We start from the raw sequence: 20577 nt of genomic DNA, 5'->3' as shown, positions 1-20577 counted from the left end.
CTACCTTTTAAGTGAGATAAAGCTTAGATTGAAAACTGGCTTTATCAAGGGGGTTAAGTACTTGAGTATTATATGTTAATCATACTCCCCTACGAATAAAAAATTAACTCATCCTCATAAATATATATTAGTTTACAGATTGTATACCTATGCTACTGTAATTAATCTACATATTTAATGTTTCTAGTTTCATTAGATACTAAATAAAATAGAAGGTTTTTCCCCTCTTCATTAAGTCCACTTCTTTACCTTGTACACACACCCTGCTGCTATCTAGTAGAGAAAGAAGAAATATATTCAGGAAAAGTACAACTGAGTGAATCTCTGTAATCAGAATTGTTTCAGCTGGATCTTGAAGAATTAGTAGTATTTCAAAGCAGGGACATGACCAAAATGCCTTCTGCATTATAAATGTATCAGCAAAACACTGATACAGGAAAATGAAAGAAGCATTTGGGAAAGACTAAGTCAACCTGAACAGAGCAGTATTCATAGAAAAGAATAATGGGAAAAACCTGAAAAATGGATTAGAACAATATTATTGAGGTTTCAATTCAAGAATGTATGGATCTTATCCTTTAACAATGAAAGTTAAAGAAATGTTTTGTAAATGGCTAGTGAGAGAATCAAATGGTGTTTTTAAAGTGCCACCTCATTTTTCATAGTAGAAGCGGCAGTTATAAACAAACACGGTAGAAAGAGATCTTAGATTTTCTTTTTCATGAAAGCAGGAAAAATGTATTTTAGACACCAGGGGATTAACTCCTCTTCCTCCCTTGATTCCATTCCACCTATCATAATAATTTTCTTTGGTAACTCCTAAGTAAACATTTTCACATCCTAGTTAAACATGTTTAACAATTGAAAGATGTACCTAATGCCCTGCAGTTACAGACACATCCTGGAAGTCTGGTTACCTGACTCCCAAGCTGTGATTCATCACATATTGTTTCTGATTATCTTCACCCAGTTGAATAGTAAATGCAGAGGCCAGTGTGATGTATAATAATGAAACCCCTGTATTCTTGCTCAGATCTGCCCATTTTATTCCTCCCTTCTCAGAAATTTCAACCCTAAAATGTGACAAAAATATGTATTTTGATAAAGTATTTCCGGTAATTTATATTTTTCTTGTATAATTTTCTTACATATGCATTACAGAAATAAAAATTATAATGTATTATTTCTTTTATATATTGCTACATATAGTTGGCTAATTTTACTGAAGATTTTTCTTCCATGTGAATGGATTTTTTTCCTTGTACTATCAATGGTTTTTGTGTCAACATTTTACAAGCATCATAACATACATTGAGTAGTATTACTTCTCTCTTCATTTATTTCATTTCTTCTCATTTTCATACATTGAGTAGTACTTCTTTTTTCATTTCATTTCTTTCCTGTTCTGTATATGACTTTGTTTAAAATTGGAATTACCTTAGAATATATAGTTCAACTTAATTATAAAGCAACTGGGCCCTGTAGTTGATTTGTAAGAATATTTTCTTTTTCTGAGCATGTTTGTTTTCTTCTTGTGTCAGTAGTAATAAGTTGTATTTTTCTCAGGATTTATGGATTTTATCTAGATTTTCAAATGCATCAGCATAAAGCTTTTTATAGTATTTCATGATTTTAAAAATTTCTAATATTGTTTATGCCTCAATCTAGCTGACTGCTATTCATTTTACTATTATTTTTGACGGAAACTTTTGAATGTATTAGTTCCTCATTTGATTTTTATTTCAATGAATTGTATAAATTTATTATTTTCTTTCTTCCTTTCTCCCTTTTTTTACTTCTTTGAAATGTTTCCAGATTTTCTCCTTTCCACATTTGAAATTGGTTACTTAGTTCAATCATTTGAATTTTTCACCATTTTGAATGCATATACTTAAGACTATAAATTTCATTTAATTGATACCTTAGCATTATCCCTAAGTTGTAACTATACTAATTTTCTTCTCCCATTACAAATATTTTTCATATCCATTATAATTATTTAATTCGTGAGTTATTTAGAATTATGTTTTTAAATTGCTAACCATAATTTTTGTAATTATTAATCAAAATACATTGTTGTTGGACTTCTGATATGTAGAATTTCAAACCATTGAAATTTGTCAGACTTGTATACCTAGCACACAGCAGATTTTTAACAAAGTTTATGAATTCTACAATTGTTGGTTGCAATATTTATATTCATCCACTAGTTAGGTTAGTTAAAATAATTGTTTAAATATTCTAAATTTCTATTTGTATTCTTGCTTGTTAAATCTATTAATTAGGAAAAAAGCTAAAACATTTATCAATCTCTCCTTATAGTTCCATCAGTTTGTGTCCAAGGTATTTTGATATGTCGTTCTTTGTGTAGACGAGTTTAGATTCATTGTTTTTAATCATCAAGAAAATTTGAAGCTTTTAATACTATGAAGTAATATTCTTTATTAAAATAATTTTTCTTTATTAAAATCTATTTTAGTTAAATAACATAAATTCTATTTTACTTGCTATTAATAACTATTTGTTTAATGACACCAACTCTGTTAAGTTACTATTTGCCTAATAATTCCTTTTTATTATCTTTCTTAGTATTTCTCTCTTTTTTTCATGTCTTAGGTTGATTGCAGCTGATAGCATAAAACTGTATTTTTAGAATCTAGTCTGCTGTTCTTATCTTTTAAACTAAGATTTTAGTCCAATTACATTATTAGTTAATAAAGGCAGTCAGAATATAGAAGTTCAGAATTCTGAATCTGCCACTTATTAGCAGGTACATGACTTTGTGCAAAACACAAAGACTTTCTATGGCTCTTCATTATTTGTTAATTTGGATTTATAATGCCAATTCTCTCATGAAGATATTGTGAAAACTAAATATATTAATATTTGTAAATTCTTTTTAACAGTCTCTGGAATATAGTAGGTTCTATACAATGGTGTGTTATTGTATTTAAATTAAATTTCTCAACTCTTTTGCTCATTGTTTGCAGTATAGTTAATTTATACTGTTTTATTTCTACCAATGTTTTTCTCCTTTTTACCTTTTGTTGATTCATTTAAAAATATTTTAATCACACTTAACTTTAAAAATCTCTCCTTGCTTTATCATCTTTTTTCAAAGTTTATCATGGTTTTCCCCAGCAAACAGTAAAAAAGTCTGTTCAAGAATGAAGGCCAGGCTGTAAAGTGCTGCCTGTAATCCCAGCACTTTAGGAGGCCAAGGGAGGATGATTGTTTGAGGTCAGGAGTTTGAGGCCAGCTTGGGCAACATAGAAATAACTTGTCTGTACAAAAAATTTTAAAAATTAGCCAGGCATGGTGATATTCACCTGTAGTCCTAGCTACTTGGGAGACTGAGGCAGAAGAATTGCCTGAGCCCGGGAGGTCAAGACTACAGTGAGCTATAAGTGACTCCAGCTTAGGCAGCAGAGTGAGATTCTGTATCTTACAAAAAAAAAAAAAAAAAGAATTAAATATTTCCAGCAGATAACAAATCAACTAAAGTACTCATTAAAATCCAACACAAATTATGGTTAGCAAATACCCTGCTGGCAATTTTCAAAGACTGTATGTGTAGTCATTTCTGTTTTACCAAAATTCAATATAATTTTTCCCTCAACTGAATATTAGAATAAATATTTAAAATATAAGCTGCAGAAATGGAGACATACTTCATTATGGAGGAGATACAACGATTCAAGTCAGAATTGGCTGATAAGGAATTTAAAAAAAAACTTTAGTTAGGCAACCGATTAGAGGTTTCCTTTTCGACAGAAATATTTTAGTTATAATACATTAATATAGGGAAGAAAGGACATTGATAGCATTCCAAAGCTATCAGTGAAAAGGGGTAGTATTTTCAGTGATTTATGTACTGGGCTTTTCTAATTTTCAGATCAAAGAATTTTCTTTCTGTATCATTTTTAACATGCCACTAATAAATTTGGTGAATCAAGTCTTCATCAGTCTGGGAAGCCTCATTGCTATCTCCTGTGCCTTGGGTTGCCTGTAAGCATAGGTCACTTTCTATCTAGGTGTTTCTCAACATCCAGACATTAAATGGTAATCCTGTTTAAGCATCACATCATGCTGGAAGGCTCTGAGTAAATATACATCTACCGTTGTTGTGTAAAACCAAATGCTGAATCTGTCCAGACTCAGAGCTAATACTTGGGTATACCGCATCTTAAAATGGATAAATTGAGACTCAGAAACACCATTTCTGTGGATAGAATAAACAAATTCTAAAGATAGAAATATCAGTACCATCGTGTGCTTTATAATTCTAAATTACAGTTTTGCAGAGTTTGTGGGAACCTTGGATATTATTTGGTCCAATCTCTCATTTTATAGACATGGAGCCTAAGACACCAAGAGAGGATAAGTGACTCATTTATTGCCTTAGAAATATAAATGCCAGCTCAGAGAAACAGCATTCCATGCAGTTTCTTATTTGGCAATATTACGGGTTTGACGTGGTTAGATATACTGATTGCTGTTTTTTGTTTGGCTGTTTTTTTGTTTTTTTGTGGGGGGCATTTATTACATACAGCTTTGCTGTCTAAGTAGATTGTAAACTATTGAAGAGAAGGATTACATGTTGTTAAGATCTGTACAATAGCACCAAATACCTTCTCAAATTGATGCCTAATCCCAGGTCTAATACTTATTAAGAATTCAATAAATTGCTGAATAATTTATTTTTGGAGGAGCAACTGTAGAAATTTTATGTTTTTAAAACAGAAAAGCAATAGAAATAGATAGTAATGCCATAAATACTGGTGATAGAGGTGAGAGAGTAGCAAAACCATTTCAGGGAATACTGCAGAAATCATCCACAATGCCTTTTTTGTATATAGAGCTACCTAAGAGCAAATATGCCCAGATTTAAGGAAAGAGCATGTTAGGCTCATTTAATGAGTAATCAAGGAGAATTCTGCCTAAGGAAAACTGAAGCTTCAATTAATTTCTTTTCTGAAAAGATGATATCAAATTAAAATTCTGTTTGAAAGTTGTCTTATTTTGTATATTTAAACAGTAATTCTTGCTTTTCATTTATCTTCTCATGAATCAGCTATTTTAGAACTGTAGCATATATAAGAAAAAGAATAGCTGGATGCACTCAGTTTGAAAGGATGAGTCATTGATCACCTTTCTTGAAAAAAAAAACTGATAGGCAGGAGGATACTCTGGAAGCTGCTGGAGAAAGGGATTATATAAGTCAGGACTGGTTTGCCTGTACCATGTAAACAAATGAGCTTCCAAATCTCAATGATTCAGAGAACAGAGGCTTATATTTTGTGCATGCTTACTGTCCAGACCAACTTTCCTGCTTGGAAAATTGTTGCATTCTACCTCCTCATCAGCCTAGGCTTTTACAATCCCAGGAGCCCTTGCATTAAATTCTTAGAACTGGAATATCACTCCATATCTACTCACATTTTACTAATAGAAGCAAGTCATATGATTCTACCTAACTTGAAGCTGGTAGGGAGGTACCTTTTATTTTATGCCCTGAAATAGAAGAAAACTGAATATCAGTGAACAACCTATTGTCTTTGATAGAGATGCATGTATATTACTGATTTTATGTTTGCTCAGGCTTGAGACAGGAGACAAAGGCAACTATTATCCTCCTTAAAGGTAACACATGCCCTCACATGGTTAAAAGAAATTATTCCACAGTGACCTCAGATTTATTTTGAATAAATAAAAAATAAGAAGGTGGCCTTTTGTTTCTCAATCACAGTTCAAGCCTGTTTATAATTTCATGGCATTTCCCATGAAGATAAAAGTTACTTGTTACATGTCAAAGGCAAATATTGTTAGTCCTGCTTTGGTCTAGAAATGCTAAATTACTTAGAAAATGGCAAAAGTAGTTTCTTGGCAATTTTTATGAATCTAGTTTCTCAGGTTGTCTAATATAATGTCACTATTGCTAGGAATCAATTAACTACTAGAAATCAGATGAACTGATAGCTTTAATATGTATGTCTGTGAGTGTGTGTGTGTGTAACAATAACACAACCCCTGGATTAGTAAGGTTAAAAAAGTGAGAAGGGGGAAGATCTCTTTTTTTTTTCTTTTAAAAACCACCACATTAAAAAAAACTTGTCTTACACTAATACAATCAATATTTACAACCAATTATTAATAAACGAAACCTATGGTCCCTCTAGAACTTTTCATTTTTCTTCATTTTTGCCATGGTTTTCCCCTATCACTTTGCCAGTTGTGTCTCTATACACTACTAAATTTTTGCTATGGCCTCAAATATGAATGTATTATTGCCTATACAATAATAGAGTATACTAGAGTGTCTCTTATTTAGGTCTGTGGTCAAAATTCACAGTACAAATTTGTAAAAATATATGTCAAATATTCATAAAAATAGCATGTGAAATATGCAGCTCCGAGAAATTAAATAACTTGGCAAAACTTCCATGGAGAGTAAGTGGCAGAGTTAGGGTTTGAACTCAGATCTCCTATGTCTGTATCTGGGAAATGTAAATTTAAGGAATATTGACTTTAGCTTGTTTAAATATTTTTTCCTGCTGCTTTCCTAAGACATGTAATACCTTTCTTTTCTAAAAATGAAGTGATATATTTTAAAATCTTTAAAAGATATTTTCCATGTGTAATCAAATGGTTATTTTTTGAGCTGCATAATTTCAGATTTCTTGTCTTTATAATAAAAGTAGCTCTCACTTTATGCTAAGAATAAATGTCTCCAAAGGACATACAGAAGAAATATGTATGATATGAATGTCTTTAAATTTGCTGCTTGTAGCCATCAGGGATTTTTGAATTTGTGGAATGAACATTCCAAATTCCAGCCATTCTTAAAGTATTAAAATTATCTATCTAGTTGAATAATCCTCCTAAATGGTCATAAGATAATAATTTCTTTTAAATATTATATTTTACTTACTTCAGTTAAGTAAAAACGGGATATGAAATTTATTTACTTGTTCTTGTCCAATCACTATATATTGAAGTATATATTTATGTGATTAAAAGAGGCTTTAATTGAAGTTTTAACTTACTGTGTGAAAAGAAAATATCATGACTATTTTTGGATGACAAAATCAATTTGACAAAGGAAAGGAACATAGCTTCATAAGGTTATTTTGTGCATTCTTTTCTGAGTAAAGACTTTGCAGGCAGAACTTATTTATGTGTTGGAAATTGCATCTCATTTCTCACCTCAGGTGTCTCTCCACAGGTGCCAACTGTAATACATCAGTAGCTGAACAGCTCACTGCCCTAAAGTGTTCTTGCTCATGCCTGGCTGAGTTATTGAAGAAATTGCTCAGATCTCAAGCCCTTGTAGATCACTGGTCCTGGCAGATGTTGTAAGTTTGGTTTCTTCTCAGCTCCTGTTTCTTTCATCAAAGAGCCACTGTTAGTTGATACAGTAAAAAATGGTGAATCAGTCAATTAACAATCTTTACTGTCTGCATAAAGGAGAAAAAAGACTCATTATTATTCCAGTATGGGAATCTCTACCATCTATTTGAATTGAGTGATTCAAGATCCTCAATACATTATATTATGTTATTTCTGAAAGAAAACCCATTAAGTTACACCACCTAGAATATACTCACTTTCTGACCCATTTTTAATGCCTGGTTGGCTGACAAAAGGCCACAAAATCTCCAGGGCTTTTGTATCCTATTTACTCTGTGCATGGCAGACATTTGTATCAATGACCATGTATTTCCAAGCATTAGAGCATTTCACGTCTCTGCCCCCTTGGAAAGTAGGCATGACCATATTACTTCTTTTGACCAAAAAAAATTGTGGATCTCCTTCCTGATTGGAAGCTTTAAGAGCTAGTATGCAATTCTCCATAGTCTATCCTCCTATTTCAACAGTCTTGGAAGTGTATTTCAAAATGAAGCCTCTAATATTCTAGATTCCAGAGTGACTATGATGAGTAAAACCCCCAGCTCATCCAAGTCAGATGTGAGTGTGTATGTTAGAAATATAGTTATGTTGTGTTCATGCACTTACCTCAGCATAACCTGCTATTTTGACAGATAAACTGTGTTTTCCCAGAGTTTGTGCTATAACATAAATGAGCTGGAGTCCTGGAGGTGCACTGGGACTGTACTGAAATGTAGCACTGCGTCTGCATCAGGTTTTATTTATGTGAAGTTAAGCTCAGAGAAATTGGTTGTTTCCATTAGCAACTTGCTTCTTATTAACCTCCCGAATGATATTAAAAATCCAAAGTATGCTTCCTAGTCAGAGAGCTAGAAAGTCAATTGAATATTCATGCTGTTCCTTTCTTCTCCAAGTCCGCCCATATCCTTGACTACTCTTCTTCAGGAAAAGCTTCACAGAGCTGGAGACTGTGTGTTCCTTCTTCAAGCAGCATCGATGTTTTCCTGATGGTGCCCAGTGAATTCTGACCCCACTCTCTGGAATCTTACTTTTGCATGATGCTAGCTGTCTCATCTCAAGAAAGCCTGGGTGGCTTTCTCTTGATCTTTTATTACACATTTCCTTATTCCTTAAAAATAACTCAAATGCAGTTTTAAAACAGCTGACTCTGAAGCCAGATTAGGTGGATCCCAATTTTGGCTCTTGTGTTTGCTAACTTTAGGACACCCTAGACAATTTTATTAAGCTTCTGTGTTTTTCATTTTTATATAAGAATAAAGGAACAGCATTTTCTAACTCATAGGAGAGCTATGTTAAAGATTAAATGAGTTAATTAGCATTTACACATTAAATGCTCTAATTACCACCTATGTCAACCCTTTGTAATACATGAGGCTGGCTATTGTCTTTGCATTTCATTCTAGGACTGCATATGATATAATCCACACTGTTATATAATCCACATTATTGCAAACATACATTAATTTTCTTCTTTCATGAAATTTAAGTAGGAACTCCTTAAGCTTAGCAAATAGTGCTTTTTCCACTCTGCCTACCAGCCTTTGTCACAAAGGCCTCTTTTTCATAGTTTACTAAATAACAGACAGGCTAGCCCAGGATGTCATAGACACATGTCGCTTTGCTGGGGATATGTCATAAGCTGTTTTCATTCAGAAAATTCAAACCTCATTGCATAATCTTGCCTTTTTTGACCAACCTTTAAATAATTAATGAAAATCAATTATTTCATTATACTATTAAGGTCTCTCACTTGGCGGAATAATATCTTCAAAGCATTGATTATCTAATCACAACTCTACATTTTAGTGGAGCAAGCCTGGTATGCAACACAGCAGGGTTTTTAAAGACTTCAATATGATGTCCTTCCACAGGAGAAGATTGTTTTATTTTTCTGGTTTTATTTTTGTAATTCTTAATTGATTACTCATTTGAATGTTGTACATAATAATTTCTTACTATGTGGGCTATTTTGTCCAATTAAAATCATTCAAGTCTCTGCTTTGGAATAAGCTTCAACAAAAGGTAGAGGGAAGGTTTATCATTAATTTTACAATTTGTGTCTTTGAAGATGTAATTACCTAAATTGTTTGGTTTAAAAATTCCTATGTGTTTGATGCACAGAAAATATTTCCATATATATGTATATATACACACACATATATATATACACACAAATTTTGTTTTATATTCAGAATATAAATGTTTTTGAAATAAAATAGTATAGGAGACATCAGACAAACACAAGAATATGACATAAATTATAGAAGTCATTTGTCTGAATAAGAAAGAACATTTTGATTTAGGAGATAATTTTAAATTAAGAGTCTACTTTCCATTCAGAGAATAATTATAATAAAGTTACATTAAGATTCTTATGTCAAAATCATAGTGGCAATGTTAGATTCCTGGAATGTCTCTTCTATGACTCATTATCTTCTCAAGAAATAAATGGAGATGTAACAAGTAGTGAAATCTATCTGAAGTAAGCCACTAAGATATTTTATTCATCCTGAAGTTCATATGTTTGACAGCCGTTAGATTATCATTACTGTGAGAAAAATTGGAAAGTGTGGGATCTTTGGTAGTTTGTCTTTTTCCCGGCTCCAGAGATTATGCTGGTATCCCATCAGTCAGCATAATTCCATTGAATTTTTGTTCTAGGTACAGTCTTCACCATACACAGGGTTTTGTAGAAGAGTGTGTAAGGTTTTATTTGTTCATGTGTTTGCCTGTTTTAGTTTCCAAAGCTATCAGGCCACAATCAAGCAGAAGGCAGAAGAGAAACACCCAGATTAGTAATCCATGGTTTTTGTGGCTACTGTTGCTCTTCGCTATTTGCCAATGCAGAAGTAGAACTGAGAGATTGGATTTTTACGACGTCATCCGCTTGGGGTATAAATGTTGTCATTCAAGGCACACCTGTGTGGTGTTTTAGTAAAACCCTCATATCCTGAGTAGAGATCCAAACTATTAACGTCATTGGGACAAGAATTAAATAGCAATAAGCAGGCACTTGTGCAAACTTTGGCTTAATATCGAGTAACTTGTTTCTAGGGCACCATAGAAATAGTTCAATCTTCAAAACTGGATTAAGGCATTCTGTAAGGTTTTAGCACCTCTGGGCACCAAAAAGGAGCAAATAAAAGTTCTCAATAGACCAGGCGTGGTGGCTCACGCCTGTAATCCCAGCACGTTGGGAGGCTGAGGCGGGTGGATCATGAGGTCAGGAGTTCGAGCCCAGCCTGGCCAACATAGTGAAACCCTGTCTCTACTAAAAATACAAAAAGTTAGCTGGGCATGGTGGCAGGTGCCTTTAATCCCAGCTATTCGGGAGGCTGAGGCAGGAGAATCGCTTGAACCCAGGAGGTGGAGGTTGCAGTGAGCCGAGATCCCACCATTGCAATCCAGCCCAGGTGACAGTGAGCGACTTTATCTAAAAAAAACAAACAAACAAAAAAAAAAGTTGTCAATGAACAATATCATAGGTCGCATGTTTTTTGTCATGATTTTTCAAACTTAACCAAAAATAACTAGAGACACAGAGAGGCAAGACAACATGAATAAGAATCATTACATATAGTAGACAATAACTATATGTAGCTAGAAATTAGAACTATGCTACACAGACTTTGGAAAAACTACACTTCTTATGTTTGCAAACTAAAATACAAAATTAAAGCAGTTTTTAGGGAGCTGTAAACTATTTTTTGAATGCTTATCAGATATTTTAAAGAACCAAGTAAGATTTCTACGACAACAAACAAAATAATAACCACAATTAAAAATAAAACTTGATTGAAAACAATAGATATCTCTGAAAAAGAATTAGTGAACTGGAATATAAGTGAAGGGAAAATATCCAAAATAAAGCTGAAAGAAATAAATGCATGAAGTAGAGAGATGTTACAAGGGTAAGGTATACAATAGGAAGGTCAAACATCTAATTATTCAAAATGCTAAAATGAGAAGAGAGAATGGAAAAGAGGTAATATATGAAGAAGTAACACCTGAAGTTTTCAAAATTTGTGAAACAAATCTAAGCACATATTGAATAAATCAAACAAAAATAAAAACAAACAAAACAAAACAAAAAACCCTCAAGGCAACAAATAAAAAGAAACTACATGCAAAAACACATCACTAAAAATTTATAGAACATCTAAGGAAAGGAAAAACTGTTGACTATCTTCAAAGGAGAAATATTTAGACTTTGTAACTGAGAAAATAAAACATAAATCTACAATGTGCTGAAAGACTTGTATATTTAGGGAAAACATCCCTCCAGAACAAAGGTGGCACACAAAAGTTAACAGGACTTTGCCACAAGAAAAACTTCATTAAAAGAAATAATAAAAAGTGCTTTAAGTGGAAGCAAAATGACACCAAATGAAAGTTCAAGGATGAAGAATGAAATTAACAGCAATGAAATTGCAAATAAACTTGTACACACATACATACATATACATACATATGTGTATGTGTGTATATATATGTATGTTTTACATACATTTTTGTTTATATACACACCATTGAAAATACAAAAGTATTATCTCATAAACGCACATATATATGTTTTCACATGTGGTGGTGTTTATGTAAATATATGAATGTATTTAATTTAGTAGAAAGGTAGTAAATAATTTAAAGTTTCTGAAGGACTAAATATCATAAGTGAATAAGATAAAAAAACAAAATTGCACTAGATTATGATATGTCAAGGATTCAGATTATAGTTTTGACGCTATTCTTTTCAATAGTTTAGTTGCTATTTAAATTTAAATGAAGATTAATTAAACTTTAATTAAAAAGTCACACTAGCCACATTTCAAGTGCTCAATAGCCATATATGGCAAATGACTACCTCATTGGACAGCACAGCCCTAGAACATTTCTGTATGGCATAAAGCTTTATTGCAAAGCATTAAATTCAGAGTAATAAATAACAGAAGTGTATGTGATGTCCCAAATAACTAAAAATAATAATAACTTAAACACCCACCCACATTTTTTCTGGTTTGGCATGTAAGAAGCTGTTAGTTGTTTCTGCATTCTAAAAACAAATGAAAACTGAACAAACTGAAAAATCAAATACTTTTAGCTCTATCAGAGAGGTGTGGTCACAGGGAAAACGATTTGCTCCCAAATTGGAAAGACTGATAGCACTAACCTCTGCAGGAACAAGTGTTGAGTCAGGAGAACTGGAATTATAACTACTGAGTTACTGGAGGCCCAGCATCCACAAGCCTGAAAGAAAATCTCTAGAGAGACACAATCATAGTGTCTCTTTAGACACTATGACTATAGACAGGAGCTCTGATACTTCTGTGATTTTTACCGCTAAGAGCTGGACCGGGTTGTCACGATGAATATTGATGGCAAACAAACAACAAAACCTTTTGTACCTCTAGAGGGAGAGGGGTAAAGGAACCATTTAAAAATATGCCAGAGCATTCTGTTCGTAACAAGCTCTGCTCTCAGAAAAAACTAACCGGAGCCTAACCTGCTGGGTTATTAAAGTCTAACCTTGGAGAATGAAAATTACTCAGCTCTAGTCAGCTTTAGCCTTCCATATGGGGAAAAAAAAGAAAAAGAAAAAGAAACACTCTAGTGACTGAGTCCCACCAAAGTGGGGAACAGCCCTAAGAAACACATGTGAAGCTCACAGCCTAGAGGTACAAGCTCAATAAAAGACAGACCTACTTAAAGAATTATAGAACACTCCCACTCTCCCAGGCCTTACCAGTACATCACTGAATGCCTATTTATAGCCTTTCTTTTACCCAGTACATCTTATCTAGCCATCAAGAAAAAAATTACAAGACATATTAAAAATATTAAATTAAAGAGATAGAGCAAATTAAATTAAAAATTAAATAAAATTAAATAAAAAATTAAAGAGACAGACCTAAATATAGCAGAAATGTCGGAATTATCAGACAGGAATTTAAAATAACTATAATTAAGATGCCAAGAGCTATAATGGATAAAGGACCCAGCATGCAATACCAGATGGACATTGTACATGGAGATTAAAATTCTTAGAAATAACAAAAATAAATTTTAGAGATCAAAAACACTGTAAGAGAAATCAAGAATGTTTTTGATGGGTTTAGTGGTAAACTGAGAATGGCTGAAGAATGAATTTCTGAGCTTGGAGATGTCTCAGTAGAAACCATCAATATTGAAAAGCAAAGGGAAAAAAGTCTGAAAAACAAACAGACAAACAGGAAAGCTGCCTCACACTTTTAAACAAACAGATCTCACTAGAACTCAATCACTATCTCAAGTACAGTTCCAAGTGGTTGGTACTGAAACAATTCATGAGAAATTTGCTCCCATGATCCAATCACCTTCCACCAGGCTCCACTTCCAACATTGGGGATTACATTTCAACATGAAATTTGGGCAGGGACAACATCCCAACTATATCAGACACTGAACCAATAAATAAGAACATATAAAAACAGAAAGCACGAGGCTAATTTGGGTTCAATTGTGAATTCTACTAAACATGTTAGGAAGAAATTGTACTAATTTCTTACAATCTCTTTAAATATTGAAGTAGAGGAAATACTTCCTAACTCATTTTAGGAGGCTGTAATATCAAAACCAAAGATATTATAAGAAATGAAAACGAATAGACTAATATCTACTATAAACATAGATGCAAAATCTTCAACAAAATATTAGCAAGTTGAATCCAACATGTATAAGAAGACTTATACACCACTACCAAGTGGGATTTACTCCCTTTATGCAAAGCTGGTTCAACATCCAAAAACTGATTAACGTAATCTATCATATCTGTTGATATAACGTAACTACAGTTTAGTGATGTAAGTAAATAAAAAAATTATGTAATCATATCAGTAGATGCAGAAAAGTGTTTAACAAAATGCAATATTAATTCATAATAAAAACTTTCAGTAAAATAGAAAGAGATTTTCCTTAACTTGTTAAAGAACAACTACAAAAACCTGCATCTAACAAAATTCTTAACTGTAAAAAAACCAAAACTTTCCTGCTATGATCAGAAACAAGGCAAAAGTCTCCTCTCATCACTGCTTTTCAGTGTTATATTGAACATGCTAGCTAGTGCAATAAGATAAGAAAATAAAATTTAAAAGTATATAGAATGAGAAAAAAAGAAATAAAACTGATTTTTCTCAAAAATGAAATGATTGTTTATGTAGAAAATAAAAGAATTTACCAAAAAAAAGAAGAAAAACAGTCCTGGAACTAATAAATTACTTTTCTATATACTAGCAATAAATAAAGAGAATTTGAAATTAAAAAAACACAAATCATTTACATTAGTACCCCCAAAATTAAATGCTTAAATATAAATCTAAGAATATATGTACAAGATATGAGAAAAACTATAACACTTTGATGAAAGACATTAAAGAAAAACTAAATAAATGGAACTATATTTTATATTCAGATAGGAGGACTCAGAAATTGTCAAGATACTGGTTCTTCTCAACTTGACCTATAAATAAGCTAAAGTATTAATACATTAAATACAATTAAATCCCAATAAAAATCCTACAGAGTTATTTTGTAGATAATGATAAGCTGATCCTCAAGTTTATATATGGAGAAAGAGGACCCAGAAAAACCAACACAAGATTGAAGTAGAACAAAGTTGAAGAACTGATGGTATCTGACTTCAAAACAGACTGTACAGCTGTAGTAATCCAGATAATACAGTTTTAGTGAAAGTGTAGACAGATAAATGGAACAGAACAGAATTTTCAGATATAGACCCACAGACATATAGACAACTGATTTTTGACAAAGATGGAAAGGTAATACAAGGGAAATAAGATAAATCTTCAACAAACAATGCTGCAACAACTGGCATGTACATACACACACACACAAAAATGAATCTAAACACAGACCTTCCACCCTTCGTAAAAATAAGCACAAAATGGAGTGCAGATCTAAATTTTTATATATACAATATGTAAATATATATATTTATATGCAACACCAATCGTAAAATCTATAAAGAATTGGTAAGCTGGTGATCATTAACATTTCTAAAATATCTGCTCTTTGAAATAAACTGTCAAGAAAATAAAAACACAAGACAAAGACAGGGAGAAAATATTTGTAAAAAACATATCATATAAAGGACTCCTATCCAAAATATACAAAAAATTGTTAAAACTCAACAATAAAGACACAAACAAACCAATTCTATAATGGGCGAAAACTTTTGACAGACACCTCACCAAAAAGACATACAGATCCAATTATCATATGAAAAGGCACTCCACATTGTTTGTCTTCAGAAAAATACAAATTAAACTAACAATAAAATATCACCACATGCCTGTTAGAATGGCCCAAATCCAGAACACTAAAAGCACCAAATGCAGATTCTGGATATTAGCCCTTTGTCAGATGAGTAGATTGCAAAAATTTTCTCCCATTCTGTAGGTTGCCTGTTCACTCTGATGGTAGTTTCTTTTGCTGTGCAGAAGCTGTTTAGTTTAATTAGATCCCATTTGCGAATTTTGGCTTTGTTGCCATTGCTTTTTGTGTTTTAGACATGAAGTCCTTGACCATGCCTATGTCCTGAATGGTATTGCCTAGGTTTTCTTCTAGGGTTTTTATGGTTTTAGGTCTAACATGTAAGTCTTTAATCCATCTTGAATTAATTTTTGTATAAGGTATAAGGAAGGGATCCAGCTTCAGCTTTCTACATATGGCTAGCCAGTTTTCCCAGCACCATTTGTTAAATAGGGAATCCTTTCCCCATTTCTTGTTTTTGTCAGGTTTGTCAAAGATCTAATGGTTGTAGATATGTGGCATTATTTCTGAGGCCTCTGTTCTGTTCCATTGGTTTGTATCTCTGTTTTGGTACCAGTACCATGCTGTTTTGGTTACTGTAGCCTTGTCATATAGTTTGAAGTCAGGTAGCATGATGCCTCCAGCTTTGTCCTTTTGGCTTAGGATTGACTTGGCAATGCAGGCTCTTTTTTGGTTCCATATGAACTTTAAAGTAGTTTTTTCCAATTCTGTGAAGAAAGTCATTGGTAGCTTGATGGGGATGGCATTGAATCTATAAATTACCTTGAGCCAGTATGGCCATTTTCACGATACTGATGCTTCCAACCCATGAGCATGGAATGTTTTTCCATTTGTTCGTATCCTCTTTTATTTCCTTGAGCAGTGGTTTGTAGTTCTCCTTGAAGAGGTCCTTCACATCCCTTGTAAGTTGGATTCCTAGGTATTTTATTCTCTTTGAAGCAATTGTGAATGGGAATTCACTCATGATTTGGCTCTCTGTTTGTCTGTTATTGGTGTATAAGAATGCTTGTGATTTTTGCACATTGATTTTGTATCCTGAGACTTTGCTGAAGTTGCTTATCAGCTTAAGGAGATTTTGGGCTGAGATGATGGGGTATTCTAGACATACAATCATGTCATCTGCAAACAGGGACAGTTTGACTTCCTCTTTTCCTAATTGAATACCCTTTATTTCCTTCTCCTGCCTGATTGCCCTGGCCAGAACTTCCAAACAAACTTACAAGAAAAAACAAACAACCCCATCAACAAGTGGGTGAAGGCTATGAATAGACACTTCTCAAAAGAAGACATTTATGCAGCCAAAAGACACATGAAATAATGCTCATCATCACTGGCCATCAGAGAAATGCAAATCAAAACCACAATGAGATAACATCTCACACCAGTTAGAATGACAATCATTAAAAAGTCAGGAAACGGCCGGGCGCGGTGGCTCACGCCTGTAATCCCAGCACTTTGGGAGGCCGAGGCGGGCGGATCACGAGGTCAGGAGATCGAGACCATCCTGGCTAACACGGTGAAACCCCGTCTCTACTAAAAATACAAAAAATTAGCCGGGCGTGGTAGCGGGCGCCTGTAGTCCCAGCTACTCGGGAGGCTGAGGCAGGAGAATGGCGTCAACCCGGGAGGCGGAGCTTGCAGTGAGCCGAGATCGCGCCACTGCACTCCAGCCTGGGCGACAGAGCGAGACTCCGTCTCAAAAAAAAAAAAAAAAAAAAAGTCAGGAAACAACAGGTGCTGAAGAGGATGTGGAGAAATAGGAACACTTTTGCACTGTTGGTGGGACTGTAAACTAGTTCAACCATTGCGGAAGTCAGTGTGGTGATTCCTCAGGGATCTAGAACTAGAAATACCATTTGACCCAGCCATCCCATTACTGGGTATATACCCAAAGGATTATAAATCATGCTGCTGTAAAGACACATGCACATGTATGTTTATTGCAGCACTATTCACAATAGCAAAGACTTGGAACCAAGCCAAATGTCCAACAATGATAGACTGGATTAAAAAAATGTGGCACATATACACCATGGAATACTATGCAGCCATAAAAAATGATGAGTTCATGTCCTTTGTAGGGACATGGATGAAGCTGGAAACCATCATTCTCAGCAAACTATGGCAAGGACAAAAAACCAAACACCACATGTTCTCACTCATAGGTGGGAATTGAACAGTGAGAACACGTGGACACAGGAAGGGGAACATCACACACCAGGGCCTGTTGTGGGGTGGGGGAAGGGGGGGATTGCACTGGGAGATATACCTAATGTAAATGACGAGTTAATGGGTGCTGCACATCAACATGGCACATGTATACATATGTAACAAACCTGCACATTGTGCACATGTACCCTAAAACTTAAAATATAATAAAAAATAAAAATAAAAATAAATAAATAAATAAATAAAATGTTAACCTACATGTGTAAAAAAATAATAAAAAAGAAAGCACCAAATGCTGGCAGAGATGTGGAACAACACGAACTCTCATTTATGGCTGGCAAGAATGCAAAATGGTACAACCACTTTGGAAGACACTTTGACAGTTTCTTACAAAACTAAATGTATTTTTACCACATGATACAGCTATCACATTACTTTGATATATAGCTAAAGGAATTGAAAACTATGTCCACAGAAAAATCCGTTTACAGAATTTTATAGAAGCTTTATTCTTCTATTTTGGCAAAATTTGGAAGTAACCAAGATGTCCTTTTGAAAATTAATAGATAAATAAACCTGTACATTCTGTCATTGCAATATTATTCAATATTAAAATGATATGGGCTATAAAGACATGAAGGAAACTTACAGGAATATTACTGAGTGAAAGAAGCCAATTTGAAATGACTACATACCGTATCATTTCAATTATATGGCATTCTACAAAAAGATAAAACTATGAAGACAGTAAAAAGATCAGTGGTTTTCAGGAATTGGTGAGAGGGATAGATGAGTAAGTGAAGCACACAGGCTTTTTAGGGCAGTAAAACTGCTGTTTATGATACTACAATGGTAGATACATGTTTTTATACATTTGTCCAACACCAAGAATGATCCCTAATATGAACTATGGACTCTAGATGACAATGATGTGTCAATGTATGTTCATCAATTGTAACAAATATATCACCTTGGTGGGGAAAGTTGATAATGGGGAAGCTATGCATATGTGGAGGCAGTAGATACATGGGAAATTTTTCCCTTTCACTCAATTTTGTTGTAAACCTAAAACTTCTCTGCAAAATAAAATCTCTTACATGTACATAAACACATAAACAGATCAAGAAAGTAAATGTATACCGAACTGAAAGTAGAAATAGAAAATATATAATGAGGTAATAGATTTAATATCATAATTTTGGCTATCACCTTAATGTAGATGGACTAAGTTCTTCCAATTAAAAATCAAATATTATCAGATTGGGTAAAATAATAAAACTCAACTCAAATGTTTCCTGTGAGAGCCACATGAAACATTAGCCTGTGAAAGCATAAAAATACAGGATAGAAAATATTATATCATCCCAACCAGCAAAAGATAGCATATATTAATATCTTAATTAATTAATAGCTATATTAAGCTAATAAAATAAACATTAAGTCATAAAGCATTGCTAGAAATAAAAAAAGACTTGTTAATTATAAAAATATTTTACTAGTAAGCTAAAATAATTTTAAATGTGTATGCATTTAATAACCTAAATTGAAATGTGTGAAGCATGTTTTCCAGAATTTTTAAAAGAAGCCAAAGAGGCAAAGCTATAATGAAGAGTTTTAACATGTTTTTTAGCTGCTGATAGAATAGAGAAATAACATCAGTAAGGTTAAAGAAGATGTGAATCAGGAAATTAACATAATTGACCTTACAGAAAAATTCAGAGGAACATTTTTACAAATGCAGAAGGAAAGAGATTTAATGCACACAGGGAATGTTTACAAAAATTATCTATTTAATGAGAAATAGAATAAATCATAATGCATATCAAATAATTTCAACTGGAGAAAAATTTCTGTGGCCATAATGCTATTAATCCAGAAATCAAACAGTTGCAAGTTTCCCTACCTTCTTAAATGTTTGGAAGTTAAGAAATGTCCACAAAATAATACTCCTTGGTCAAAGACAACGTGACGATGAAATTCAAGGAAATATTTGATCTTTTTGAATCCTAAATATACATGCACCTAACACTGGAGCTCCCAAATTTATAAAATGGTTACTACTAGACCTAAGAAATGAGAGAGACAGCAACACAACAATAGTAGGGAACTTCAACACTTCACTGACAGCACTAGGCAAGTCATCAAAACAGAAAGCCAACAAATAAACAATGAATTTAAACTATACAAGACTGGGTGCAGTGGCTCAGGCTTGTAATCCCAGCACTTTGGGAGGCTGAGGCAGGTGGATCACCTGAGGTCATGTGAAACCCCATCTCTACTAAAATTACAAAACAATTAGCTGGTCATGGTGATGAGTGCCTGTAATCCCAGCTACTTGGGAGGCTGAGGCAGGAGAATCACTTGAACCCAGGAGGCAGAGGTTGCAGTGAGCCAAGATTGCACCACTGCACACCAGCCTGGGTGACAAGAGTGAGACTCCATCTCAAAAAGTAAATAAATAGGCCGGGTGCAGTGGCTCATGCCTGTAATCCCTACACTTTGGGAGTCTGAGGCGGGAGGATCACCTGAGGTCAGGAGTTCGAGATCAGCCTGGCCAACATGATGTGGTGCACGCCTGTAATCCCAGCTACTCAAGAGGCCAAGGCAAGAGAGTCACTTGAACCCAGGAGGCGGAGGTTGCAGTGAATTGAGAGATTGTGCCACTGCACTCCA

At 33.7% G+C, this 20577-nt stretch overlaps 1 long non-coding RNA gene across 1 annotated transcript in view; it reads left to right on the top strand.

Moving 5' to 3' along the window:
* The window catches only part of LOC134807807 (uncharacterized), a 100393-nt gene that overhangs the window by 60156 nt on the left and 19660 nt on the right, over positions 1-20577 (top strand). Inside the window, exon 2 of the long non-coding RNA XR_010149085.1 lies at positions 7226-7355. This is a non-coding gene — a long non-coding RNA (uncharacterized LOC134807807). The remainder of the gene's footprint in view (positions 1-7225; positions 7356-20577) is intronic.

The sequence above is a fragment of the Pan troglodytes genome, chromosome 12 (assembly GCF_028858775.2).
Source record: "Pan troglodytes isolate AG18354 chromosome 12, NHGRI_mPanTro3-v2.0_pri, whole genome shotgun sequence".
Classification (NCBI taxonomy): Eukaryota; Metazoa; Chordata; class Mammalia; order Primates; family Hominidae; genus Pan; species Pan troglodytes.
The sequence above is the reverse complement of the archived record's forward strand: the minus strand, read 5'-3'. Positions and strand labels throughout refer to the sequence as shown.